Here is a 12,593-nt window from a genome sequence, read left to right as displayed (position 1 = left end):
TGGCTTGCACTTCTGGAATTATTGGGAGAGATTCCATCAAATTTTTGTTTCACCATTCTTTGAGGTTCAATGTCACATGATAAATTAATGTATGTATTTCGTCCAAACTTTTGTTCATTAAAGAACCTCTAGCCGATAAATCCAATAAATACTTATCTGAGAAAGAAATTTCCCTGTAGAATTTATGTAGAGTTAGCCATTTTTCCAAACCATGGTGGGGACACTATCTTAACAAATTCTTGAATTTGTCCCAAGCTTCAAATAGTGATTCTCCATCTGCTTGAGTAAAATTTGTGATGCAATTTCTCATGTAAATTATTCTGCTTGGAGGGAAAAAATAATTTCAAAATCACTGCTCCAATTGTTCCCAACTTGTCATGCTTTGAGGATGGAGAGAAAAAAACCAAGTCCTTGCTCTATCCTTGATACTGAAAGGAAATGCCATCAACTAAATGGCATCCGCCGAGACTCCCTCATAGTTCAGCATGTTACAAAGTTCTAGGAATTCTTCAAGGTGTAAGTATAGATTATCTGATACTTTTTCAAATTTATGACCTTGTATTGTGGTAATTAACTCTGGGTTTAGTTGGAACATTTTACTTAGATATGAGATTGTACAATGGGAGACATAAATCTTGCAGAAATAGGTGTAGACAATTCTCTCAAAGGCCTTCTTGACATGTTAGTGCTCATGGATATCTAAAAAAAGTATGAGAAAAAAACATAAATATAGAATTAAGAGCAAGAAAGAAAATTAAGTAAAGGAAAAAACTGAACTTTAAACTAATAGATAAAAAGTAAATACAAAATTTAAATTGCAATAAAGAAAGGTACAGAAATAAAAACAAACAAGTAAAGAAAACTATTAATATGTCTAGAATAACTCATATGCTAATCAACTAATATTAATTAGAAACAGTCTCTGGCAATGATACTAAAAACTTGATGTGTGCCCGTAAGTATATGAGCATCATCATGTAATAAAATATCGATACCACAAGGACTGTTGATTAAGCACTAGCTAACTTCACACAATGAATTATTTAGACAATTAAAAGGTGGTTCACAAACGCTAGAAGAGAGATTGAAGAGAGGGAAAAAAGGTCGAGAGAAATTGAGAGAAGAATTAATCTTGAGAGGAGTTGAGCTTAAGAGAATGTGAGAAATGGTTTGGGGGGCGATTCTAGGATTTCGGTTTCTCTATGATGCTAGTTAATCTTCCTATGCATTATTCAACTCCTTGCCTCCATCCTTATGCACATGTAGGAAGTCTAACTAAATACCGACACTACCCCATAGTGGTCATGTCAAAGTGTTATCCCTATTGGTGTCCGATGCCACTAAGTAGAAGAGGTAATATAGCAAGTCTGATTAAAGGGATACCCTTGTTACTAGGGCCCCCAGTCATACAATCATTAGATTACATAAGACACTTATTAACATAGAATCAGAGATAACCCGCTAAACCAATTAGATGCTTCTTTGTGGAGAATTGTCCTCCATTTCAAGGCAATGCCTTAGATGTCCGGAAATGGGATACCCTTGCCGCTAGGGCTCCTCGGTTATATGATCTAGAGCATTCCCCCTATAGGGAGAACAATTAATACACATCTATATGTTTACACCATTAACACATTTCATCAAACACATAGAAGGCATAACATACATAGAACATGACATAAACACTTCATTGAATAAGAAATATCTAAATACATAGTTCATACATCACATCACATTATACTTACTTCCTATATCCTAGATCGAGAGAATCTACTCCATTGCAAAGAAGATACAACAAAGAGATAATAAAAATAGCATCTACAACTCAAAACATGGATTGAGAGAGAAGAGAATACTAATTGGTGTGTTGTTGGTCTTCTAGGTTGGACTTCTTGCACCGGAGGTGGAAGAATCCTTAGAGATGATGAAGATGACCTCTCTAGGGTTTCCTCCTAAGGGGAAAATCCTTCCCCAAGGAGAGGAACAAAGTCTCAAACCTAAAGATTCCTTGAAAAGGGGAGAAAAATCCCCTTTTATAGCAAGGGGGCACGGGTGGGGGACAACCCAGGCCACAACAGTTTGAATCCACACGGCCGTGTGCTACCTTAACCCTGGTCTAGTGGCACGACCATGTAGATTTCACATGGCCATAGCCTGCTTCCTCTCTAGAAATTCAACACGACCATCTGAAAAAAAACTTCACCCTGGCATGGCCCTACCCTGGCTATGTCTAATAGAATTATCTTTTATACCTTCTAGATTTCATTTTCTCTGATTAAAGTCTTCAGGAAAGTTGTAGATCTTGAAGTTATTTATATCTTGTTATAATGAACAGCTTGTAACTCTAACCGACTGAAAAGTTATCATCATTTTAATTTTAGTTTGTAGTGTAGAAAATTCCACACGGCTGTGCCTTTTTTAAGACTCAGCCGTGTGAAATCCACAGGACCAAAGTAGGGGAAAAACTTGATTGTCATATGGTCATGTCTCATAGGTCTGACCCAAACCTTTTAGAGGCTCTAGACTCCATTTAAGCTCCGTTTTCCATCAAATTTTTTCTGTAAGATCATGCACTTGACAAGGAGCATGGCAAAAGCATATTCTTTATTAAATCTCCAATTTTAATTCCTTTTTAACACCTTTTCCTTCATTCATATTTTGTGTGAGCATGCTCGTTCCTTTGACTTCGTGTTTTAAGCTTTTTACTCTATTTTTACTTTGAAAACATATCCTATCAATCAAAACAAGCAAAAAACAGATCTCCGAATAAACGGAGTTGAAATATGACATTATAATGAAATAGGGTGCAATAAATATAGATTATGCTCATGAATACAAGTAGATGTGCGTTAAAGTATGCATAAAAGTGTATATAATCTACACATATCCATTTTGAGATTCTATACAGTAGCTATAGCCAAAAATACTTTAATAGAAGTTATTCTTGACACTAGAGAATATGTATTAAATTAATCAAGGTTTTCACATTATTGGTATCCTTTGATTACCAATTTGGCCTTATACTTATCAATTGCACCATCTAACTTCATTTTCTTCTTGAAGATCCACTTGCAACCTAGTGGTTTACTTCCGAGAAGAAGATCCACAAGTTTCCAAGTGTGATTTTGCAAGATTGATTCTATCTCAGATGTAATTACCTCTCTCTAGTGAGGTATATCAGAAGAGCTTACTACTTCTGAGTAATGATGGGATTCACTTTCCACCATGAAAGTGATAAAATCCATTCCATTAGATTTTTCCACCTGAGCTCTTTTACTCAATCTAAGCTCAACCTCGACTGGTTCCTCATCATCATCATCACCTTGTGTTTTATATGCCCATTTTAAGGAGCTAGCTTCCTCTTGGGTCTTATACAAGAACGCATGCTTGAAGAATGAGGCATTTCATGATTCTATTAGCGAGTTCTTGTGTATATCCAGTATTTGTGAATCATACACAAAAAACTGATACACATTGTTATTACATACATATCCAATAAATATGTAATCAATATTCTTTGGTCTTATTTAATCCTTTTCAGATTAGTCACCAAAACTTTGTCAAAACACCCCCATTCATACATATTTGTAGGATGGTTGTCTTTCATTCCATAACTCATATGGGCTCTTGTATCTATTTTCTTCCGGGGCACTGATAAGCGAGTCTGTCACACTCGTAAATCAAATTAACAAATGTATGTCCACTGAACCCCTTAATTTCATAATAATATTGTAGTAATGAGCCCAGGATCGAACCTCGAGGAACTATGGTAGGATGTAATCTAGGATTGTATTTTATTCCTATTTTTGGGGGTTTTAATATGAAAAAGGGGGTTTTAACTTGAATCTAAATCTAACAAAAGTAAAGGACAACAATAAAGAAATTAATCTAAAGCATAAATGAAACCTAACTAGGTGTCAATGATCAAACCTCAACGCATTATCACTCTACGTTGTGATTACACAATCAACACACACTCAAACTAAGAATGAAATACAAGACGTAATTAAAATCTAATCTAAGCATTGGATTAAATCGGGAATGAAATAACAAGAAGCATTTAAATCTGATTTAAACAGAAATTAAACCCTAGCTTAAAACTTAAACACTAAACAATTAACCTAACATCAAATAAAACAAGGTAATGAAATGCTAACTACTTGCTAAAAACATAATAAACATAAAAGGAAATCTGTGCCAAGCTACAAAATAGAAATAAAATGAGATCAACCCTAAACCAATCCATTCTCACAATCATCTAACAAGCAACACACTCTTGCCGTCACACAAGAGTGCCGAAGTCGAGAACACCCAACTCCGGACCTCAACGGAGAGTCTCTACAGCGTATCAGCTCGAGGATTGCTCAACAGTGCCGACAGACCACCCCCGACATGATGAAAACACCCAAAACCCCTTGAATGGACAAAAATATGCAAATCTGAGCTCTGGATCTTGGATGAAGATGTGGATGATGGTATGCTGTCAGAAATGGTTCAGAATAAACGGAGGACCACCACCGATAATCCCGTGAAGGAATGGAAACTTAGATGTGGAGGAACACCTCAAATCTGAGCTGAACAGAGAGATACCGAGAGCCAAATTCCACCGAAGGAAACCCCCTCCAATGGCTCCAGAAGATCGGGATGAGCTGCTGTAGAGATTATCCACCGAGGTTGAAGCTTGAGAGGATGATCGGAGAAGGAAAGGGGCCGGAATCCGGAAGAAATTGTGCGCCGAGACGAAGCTGCGTGGAGGAGTCGACAACCACGAACACTGTAGCTTCTTTGTTTTAAATCAGATCCAGATCTGAACGGATGGCTAAAATCGATTTAGAGCTTGATCAACGGTAAAAGTCACTAAAACTCCAATCTGAAGGTGCTGATCTTGATCTAGGATCTGGATCTACTCTCCCTTAGGTAGGATCGACCAGATCTTCACTGGATGGCTCCGATCTATCTAATCTTTGATGAACGGCTCATAATGCTCCATAGCTTGATCTTCTCGTTTGAACTCCAATTCAGGCACAGTTTCAGTTCGAATATATCCAAATCCAAGATCCTTTTATGCCTACAAAATAAGAATCAAATATTAGCATCAAATAACAAAAAAAAAAATAATTTACAATTAAGCCTAAAATAAAGACAATGCATAAAATGTCATGTAACCATGATTTAAACCTATGAAATCAACATCAAACCATGCATATATGAATCAAAATAATACAATAAAATCATGGTTATCAAATCCCCCACACTTAGTCTTGAACGTCCTGTGCAATTAAAGAAAACTAAAAATCACCTCCACACAAATTCCCTAGCAATATCTAGAAGATAGTAAAAAGAGTTTAACTAAGACCATCTAAACATCACAAACAATCATGAATACAATTCAAACAATAATCAATAGGTATGGTAGTTTCAATCCAATTGAAAAATTAAGCAAGTTGCAATCTCACAAGGTATTAACCCATTCTAACTCTCACACTCAAAATTGCATATAGGTGGAGCACACTCAATGCAACTCACAACATTTCACTACCATAAGCTTGCTTATTTTCTAAATCTCCACCACTATAATACATAGTTTACATGAATCAAAAGGATTTTATCCACAAGAATTGAAATGGAATCAAAAAGAACAATGAAAGTGGATGAAATGGCAAAAGAAAAGAATTCAATGAAAAAAATATGAGAAGATGAGAGTATTGGAGGAATATACTTGATGAGTTGACCAATTTGATGTGAAAAGAGATGAATACCATTTGTTTTTAACAATTCAAAATATCAAGCTAACCTCCCCTTCAATTTGATGGCAATCCAAAATTCTTGATACTCTATCTCCACATTTGATACTCTTTGTTTTGCCACTTTTTTTTTTCTACTTCACTATTTTTCCACTTTAATTCTAGCATTTGGAAGCTCAAATAATCAATCAACTAACAAAGAACGCACTCCCCCACACTTAAACTTTGGCCTTCTCGGACAATAAAGAACAACATGCTTTCCAATTCTTAACACACTTTAAAAACCATTGTTTTCTTTATTTCTACTGCAGAATTTTTTTCTCTGCATATTCGAATACAACATGAACAAAATAGCATTACAAATTAGATATTTAACTTGGATTAGTCACTGTCCAGGAAGTTCATAAGGGAAAGTGACACAAAATAGGATTGGTAGTGCATATTCGGAAATCTGAAAATGAATTCTACAAAAAGATTTCAAGAAATTCATTGTCATTATCACAGCTTCAAATTTGATCAGTGATTCCATTACCATTGTCAGAGATTCAACTAACAAATCCCAGTAGAATTCATTTTCAGAATTGGAGAGAAAGAAAGAAACATCAAATGATAATAAAAGAACAAAAGCTTAACAAAATTCTATTTCATTGCTACTACTGCTGTAACTTCAAGATCAGAAATATGATTCCTAAGTTTGCAGATGTTGTGTCACCAGACACTTGTAAAATCAATCACAGCTCCAAAACCAACAATTCAAAGCTATTTCTGCAACTCACAGATTCAAACTTTAAAATTTCTGCAGATTATTCCAATTCAGAATAAAACTGATATTCAAATCTCTTGTATTTCTCCTTAGCAGTAGCACAACGTCACATGGTTAAAGTAGCAACCAAAATTTTGATGTCAAAATTACAACAAAATCCTGAATTCTGCACTGCAATTCTAGCATTCCCGAATTAAATTTCAAAACTTCAAATATCACTGTAGTTTCAGCACTTATGATTTACTCCTACTGTAGTCCAGAATTGAAACTCACAATAGTACCTACTAAAGCTCTAAAAATTTCATCTTTCAACAAATATCATTAGGTGCTGCAATGAGATTCCATAATTCTTGATTTCCTGGATCCTGAAACTGTGAACTCAATTTCCAGATTCCAGATTTCAGAATTTAAATTCATCCAAATTAAATCTGTAAAACACTTGGACAATTGGTAACACCATTTGTTAGTGAGTAATCGTGAACTTTACTAAGTTTTTCCATTGATCACGAAACTGCAATAGGGGCTTGGCACACAGCCTATAACAACTGATACATCACAAAGCTGCAGTCATTCAGCAAATCATAATTTTTTCTCTGTTCTGTTTTCATTGAAATTTAAAGCTTTCAAAAATTTGAAGCTATTCCCTAGCCCACAAAAAAATGTATCTCAGCAACTCTATTTCAGAAATTGATTAATCAGATTCATGAAATTCAACTCCATAACTCTAGTTCTAGGAATCAGACTCAAAGTAGTCATATGCTTCAAGTTCTAGAAAACTTCAGAAAACCAAGTGCTCCACTTGATCTTTTACTGTCCTGCTATTTGCAAAATAAATTTTGGCACACAACATTTAAAATCAATTCACTGCTTCACTTTTCCACATCACAAACAGCTTCAACTTGCTGGATACAGGACACTTTAGTACAGGAAGGAGAGGAACTGGAAAAGAATACAGCTGAATTGGTATGGAAATAGATTCTATAGTAATCCACTTATAATAGATGACACATTTCTATAGATTTCACAAAACTGCAGCCATTCAACAATTACAGCTTATTCAAAAATAGAATCAATTTAAAACCCAAATGGCAGAATTGGTTTATGGTTTTAGTTCCCAGCTCTATGTTTCTGTTTTGCATCCAATTTCTCAGTCTTAACCCTTGTAAACTATGGAGAAACAAGATCATCATTTAACAATGCTTGAAAAACAACTCGATTATAATTTTTCAGTGGTCCAATGGTTGTAAACACCCTGTACCATAGAACTTGCAGGTTTCCAGAATTTCTATACTTCCTGCCTTTCTGCCAACTAGTCATCATTTAACCACCAAAAATTTCAATTCATTTCACTCAGCCTTTTAAGATCTGTATCAATTCATCCTCTAAAAATTTCCAGGTTTTAGAAACTCTGTTTTGTTATAACTCATTTCTAAAATGGCATAGAATTGCTTTATGTACAGAAATTTCTGCATTTTCTTCTTTTCTGATCTACTTGGAAATTCCAGCCAAACATTAAAGCTTTAACCTCCAAAAGTCTATTCTCAAAGCATTCAATCACAATTAGCTTGCCCTTCAATTCCTTCCAATCGAAATATTCATCACATACTAGATACATTTCTGCACGTTAACTTATATGCATTTCTGCTTCATTCCAAATTCTGTAACTTTTGCATTTCTGCACAGTAATCTTAAATTCCCTTCCTACATTTTCTGTATAATTTCAGCCAATTCCTCCTCAATCCTTTGCAGATATCAGCTGAAATTTCAAAGAATCATTTGGCACAAAAGGTGTCATTTCAACTTTTCAGAAACTCAGTTTGAAAAACTCAAATCTGTGCAGTTTTATTACTGTCCAGATTGTGTACCAGTGCAGATTTTTGATACATACATTGCTAGATAATGCTGTCTTGGTTACTCCTTTTTAGACAGTGAACAATAATCTAATCCTTATCAGCTTCTCTATTACTTCTTCTCTAATATTTCAGAGCTCATTGATGAATTCAATGCAAACTTCCAATTTCAGAGCTTCAGTTTCTGATTTCTGGATGTCAGATTCCAGCTCCATAGTTTTGCCCTTTATGAAGATAATATTATGTAATCTAATCTGTTACATGCTTTTGTTCCTTAAAAATATCAACTTACTGATTCTTAGATAAACAAATTTCTGCATCTAACTTGCTAAGTTAAGCTGCCTTAGTTAAACTTTAAACCTTCAATTTCAGGAATCTACACCAAGCATTCAATAGATAAAGGACCAACTGTATTCTGCAGTAATCCAGCTAATTCACTTTAAAACTGACTAAATATATAATAGATTTCAGAAATCAGAAGCTGCCATATTCTTCAGTTCCAGAAATAACTTCAGAAATTGCATCAGGGATCAGATTCAAAGAAATGATTTCAGAAATGAAATTGCCTTCGATTTATGATTTTAGATTTCAGTCTCATAGCTGGAATTCAAGGAACTGTTGAAGGTTATTAGATCTTCAAAAATCCGAGTTCTGAAACCTGCTAGAAGTGATATTCAGAATTGAATCTGATATCAAACTTTTGGTTTTCAAACTCCAGCTGATCCTTATTGATACCATGATTTTCCAGTTGCATCTTGTATCAGAATTTCAGGAAAATTAATTCTGATCTAACAAAAGTTTTGATTTTCCAGTTTGCTCCATGCAGAAGCAGTAAGTATTAATTCTCTGGATCAATAGGTTTTGGAACAAAAAGGATTGAAGCATAAAGGATAGTGGGAAATTAAATGCTCTCTTAGAATCTCATTGATCAAGACCCTGGTACAAAACTAATGGTAACTGATACATCAATTTCTAATTCCTTAATGACTTAAGTGTGCCATCTCAACTTCCCTATTCTTCCAGAATTCAGTGAAGACTTCTCAAAATCTTTACTGTCATTAATTAGAATGCAAATTCATAACTAGTTCAAAGTATCAAATTCAACTTTAATTCAAGAAAACTTCTTTCAGATTTAAACCAATAACTAATTCTAGAACTATAATTCCCTAGACTTCAGTATTTAAAGTCGCACCCATACTTCAAACTAGTGAAAATATTCTTAAGCCAATATTCTTGTTGTTCAAACCTCATAAACATTCCATATCATTACTGCACATTACAGATTTCAATTGAATTTCTGGTTTCTGTGAATGAGTTTCAAATTCCAGATTCTGCATTATTGAATTTCTGCAATTCCATTTGTTCCTTTTCACTTAAACACTTAATCAGATCTTCTCTTCAATTTCTTGATACTGCTTCTGAGTTTGTGATACACCATTGTCACCACACTGGCTGAATTGTTTCCCTTTCTGTTTCTGCCATCTTCAATTTCCATTTGCTTCTACACCCTTGAATCTTGATACAAACTTGATACACACTCAGATTTCAGCAACATATTTCTTCTTTTCTACAGATTCTTGCTTCTACAGCCTATTGTAAATAAGTCTTTCATTAGCATTCCTTCAATCTTCTTCACTATTTTTTTTTCAGAATCCAGGAATACTAAATCCTTCCTTCACATAGAAAAATCAAAGTGCATCAAGAATTCCACCAACAAAATTACAATCAAAGAAAATGAACCAATCCCATTAACCATTGCAAAATCTCCAATATTTCCAAAACTTTATCATCTCATCATCTCTCCCCCACATTTGAAATCTTGTGCATCCTTACTCATCAAGCAATTCAACCAAACTCAATTAAAGAATGACAAGCAAAGATTATTAAGAATGTATAAAGAAAATTTTGAAGAAATTGAATTGGAAAGTATGAAGGGGAACAAAATTGACAAAATCCTCAATTTCCATGCACACAAATGCTATTGTAACTTTGAAAAGAAACTAAGCAAGTTCTAGAGTTTCAATTGTTATGAGTGCATGTCACACAAAATAAAGTAATGAAGTATAGGATAAGGGTGGTCCTCTCTAGGTAATTTTTATATGCAATTAAGCCCAATTGATCAAATAGGAATCCACCACCATTTTAACCAATAACATGTAAGAAAAGCATCCAATCATGTTAAATGACCTAAAATTGATGGTCCAATTTAAGAAACTTTTACCATCTTAAAAATATTACTAGAAAATTCATTGAGATTTTTATTCAAAAAGACATGCTATGTATACTTAAGCAAAATGCAAAGTATGAAAATAAAATGCAAATGCAAAGTATGAAACTAAAAAAATGTATAAAGAATTTATTAGACTCAAAACATGAATTAAAATGCAAAAGAAACAAAATCGAAACCAACTCCCCTTTCATTTCCCGGTGGTTAAAGAAGATCTAACAAAAGAAGTCACCCCGGAAGTGGAGTAATCATGGTTCTACTCAAATTCTACTTATTAATCCTTTTTCCCTTGAAAATTCTTTCTAGAGGTCTGAGGCGGTTCAGATTTAATACCCATTTCAAACATCTATTGTGTCCTGCAAAAGCAAAGATAGGTAATATCTTTCGAACATTTTCATAAAAAGAGAAATGGGTATCACATTCTACAAATTCAATTAATGGTACCTCTATGAAATTTTCTGATAAATCGCAAGAAATACTAACCTTATCGTGTTGAAAGGTACCTAAAGGTTCTAGAATGGTGTTTATTACCTCCTCATCATCAACTAATGGCTCAAACTCTAGTTCTGGTGAATGTTCAACTTCATGTAGTGATTCTTGGGTGCTTGGCTCTATAACACAAGGCCCTACACTTACATCCTCTATTCTTGGTGATTCTTGAGGTAATGCTTCCAATAAGCATTCCCCTACACTTAAATTATCTTCATCATAAATACCTGCATCTTCAACAGCATCTAAAGCAATAACATTAGTAGAATCAGAAATAAAAACAACTACATCATCATCACAAATGAAACTAGATAAATCTTGTGAATAAATGGAAATTGGGTCAGGCCTGATAGAATCTCTACTCTCCATCTCTCCATTGGAGTTCTGTTCTTGTAACTAATTGATGGACAATGCAATCTGATCTAACTGACTCTGAATATTCTGTATCCTTGCAAATTATTGCTCTTGATACTCACTCATTTGTTGCATAACTTCATTGCATTTCAATATTAACTTTGCAAACTTTTCTTGTACATCCTCGTACCTATTCCGTTGCTCCATAAGTAGGTAGGACTGATATTCAGGCTGATAATACTAAATCTGAGGCTGATCATAATAATTCTCCATCCCATCTCCGAAATACGGATAATATGGATCCATGGTAAAAAGAATTTCCTGTTCTTACACTGACAATTAGCAAATAAAATTAGAAGACTCAGGAACAAATAAAATCAAACACATGGATATATAATCATGAAAGCAATCAAACAACAATCCTAAAAATTATCAAACATTACATATAGTTCCCCGGCAACGGTGCCAAAATTTGATAAGCGAGTCTGTCACACTCGTAAATCAAATTAACAAATGTATGTCCACTGAACCCCTTAATTTCACAATAACGTTGTAGTAACGAGCCCAGGATCGAACCTCGAGGAACTACGGTAGGATGTAATCTAGGATTGCATTTTTATTCCTATTTTTGGGGTTTTTAATATGAAAATGGGGGTTTTAACTTGAATCTAAATCTAACAAAAGTAAAGGACAACAATAAAAAATTAATATAAAGCATAAATGAAACCTAACTAGGTGCCAATGATCAAACCTCAACGCATTGTCACTCTACGTTGTGATTAAACCATCAACACACACTCAAACTAAGAATGAAATACAAGACGCAATTAAAATCTAATCTAAGCATTGAATTAAATCGGGAATGAAATAACAAGAAGCATTTAAATCTGAATTAAACAGAAATTAAACCCTAGCTTAAAACTTAAACACTAAACAATTAACCTAACATCAAATAAAACTTAAACAAAGCTTCAACAAGGTAATGAAATGCTAACTACTTGCTAAAAACATAACAAACATAAAAGGAAATCTGTGCCAAGCTATAAAACAGAAATAAAATGAGATAAACCCTAAACCAATCCATTCTCACAATCATCTAACAAGCAACACACTCTTGCAATCACACAAGAGTGCCGAAGTCGAGAACACCCAACTTCAGACCTCAA

At 34.2% G+C, this 12,593-nt stretch overlaps 1 non-coding gene across 1 annotated transcript; it reads left to right on the top strand.

The window, feature by feature from the left end:
* The first annotated feature begins 206 nt into the window (after positions 1–206).
* Positions 207–312, top strand: LOC122035564. The gene has a single exon (XR_006127106.1). It is a non-coding gene; the product is annotated as a small nucleolar RNA R71 (small nucleolar RNA).
* The last annotated feature ends 12,281 nt before the right edge of the window (positions 313–12,593 follow it).

This window comes from Zingiber officinale, chromosome 11B, assembly GCF_018446385.1.
Source record: "Zingiber officinale cultivar Zhangliang chromosome 11B, Zo_v1.1, whole genome shotgun sequence".
Taxonomy (NCBI): domain Eukaryota; kingdom Viridiplantae; phylum Streptophyta; class Magnoliopsida; order Zingiberales; family Zingiberaceae; genus Zingiber; species Zingiber officinale.
The sequence above is the reverse complement of the archived record's forward strand: the minus strand, read 5'-3'. Positions and strand labels throughout refer to the sequence as shown.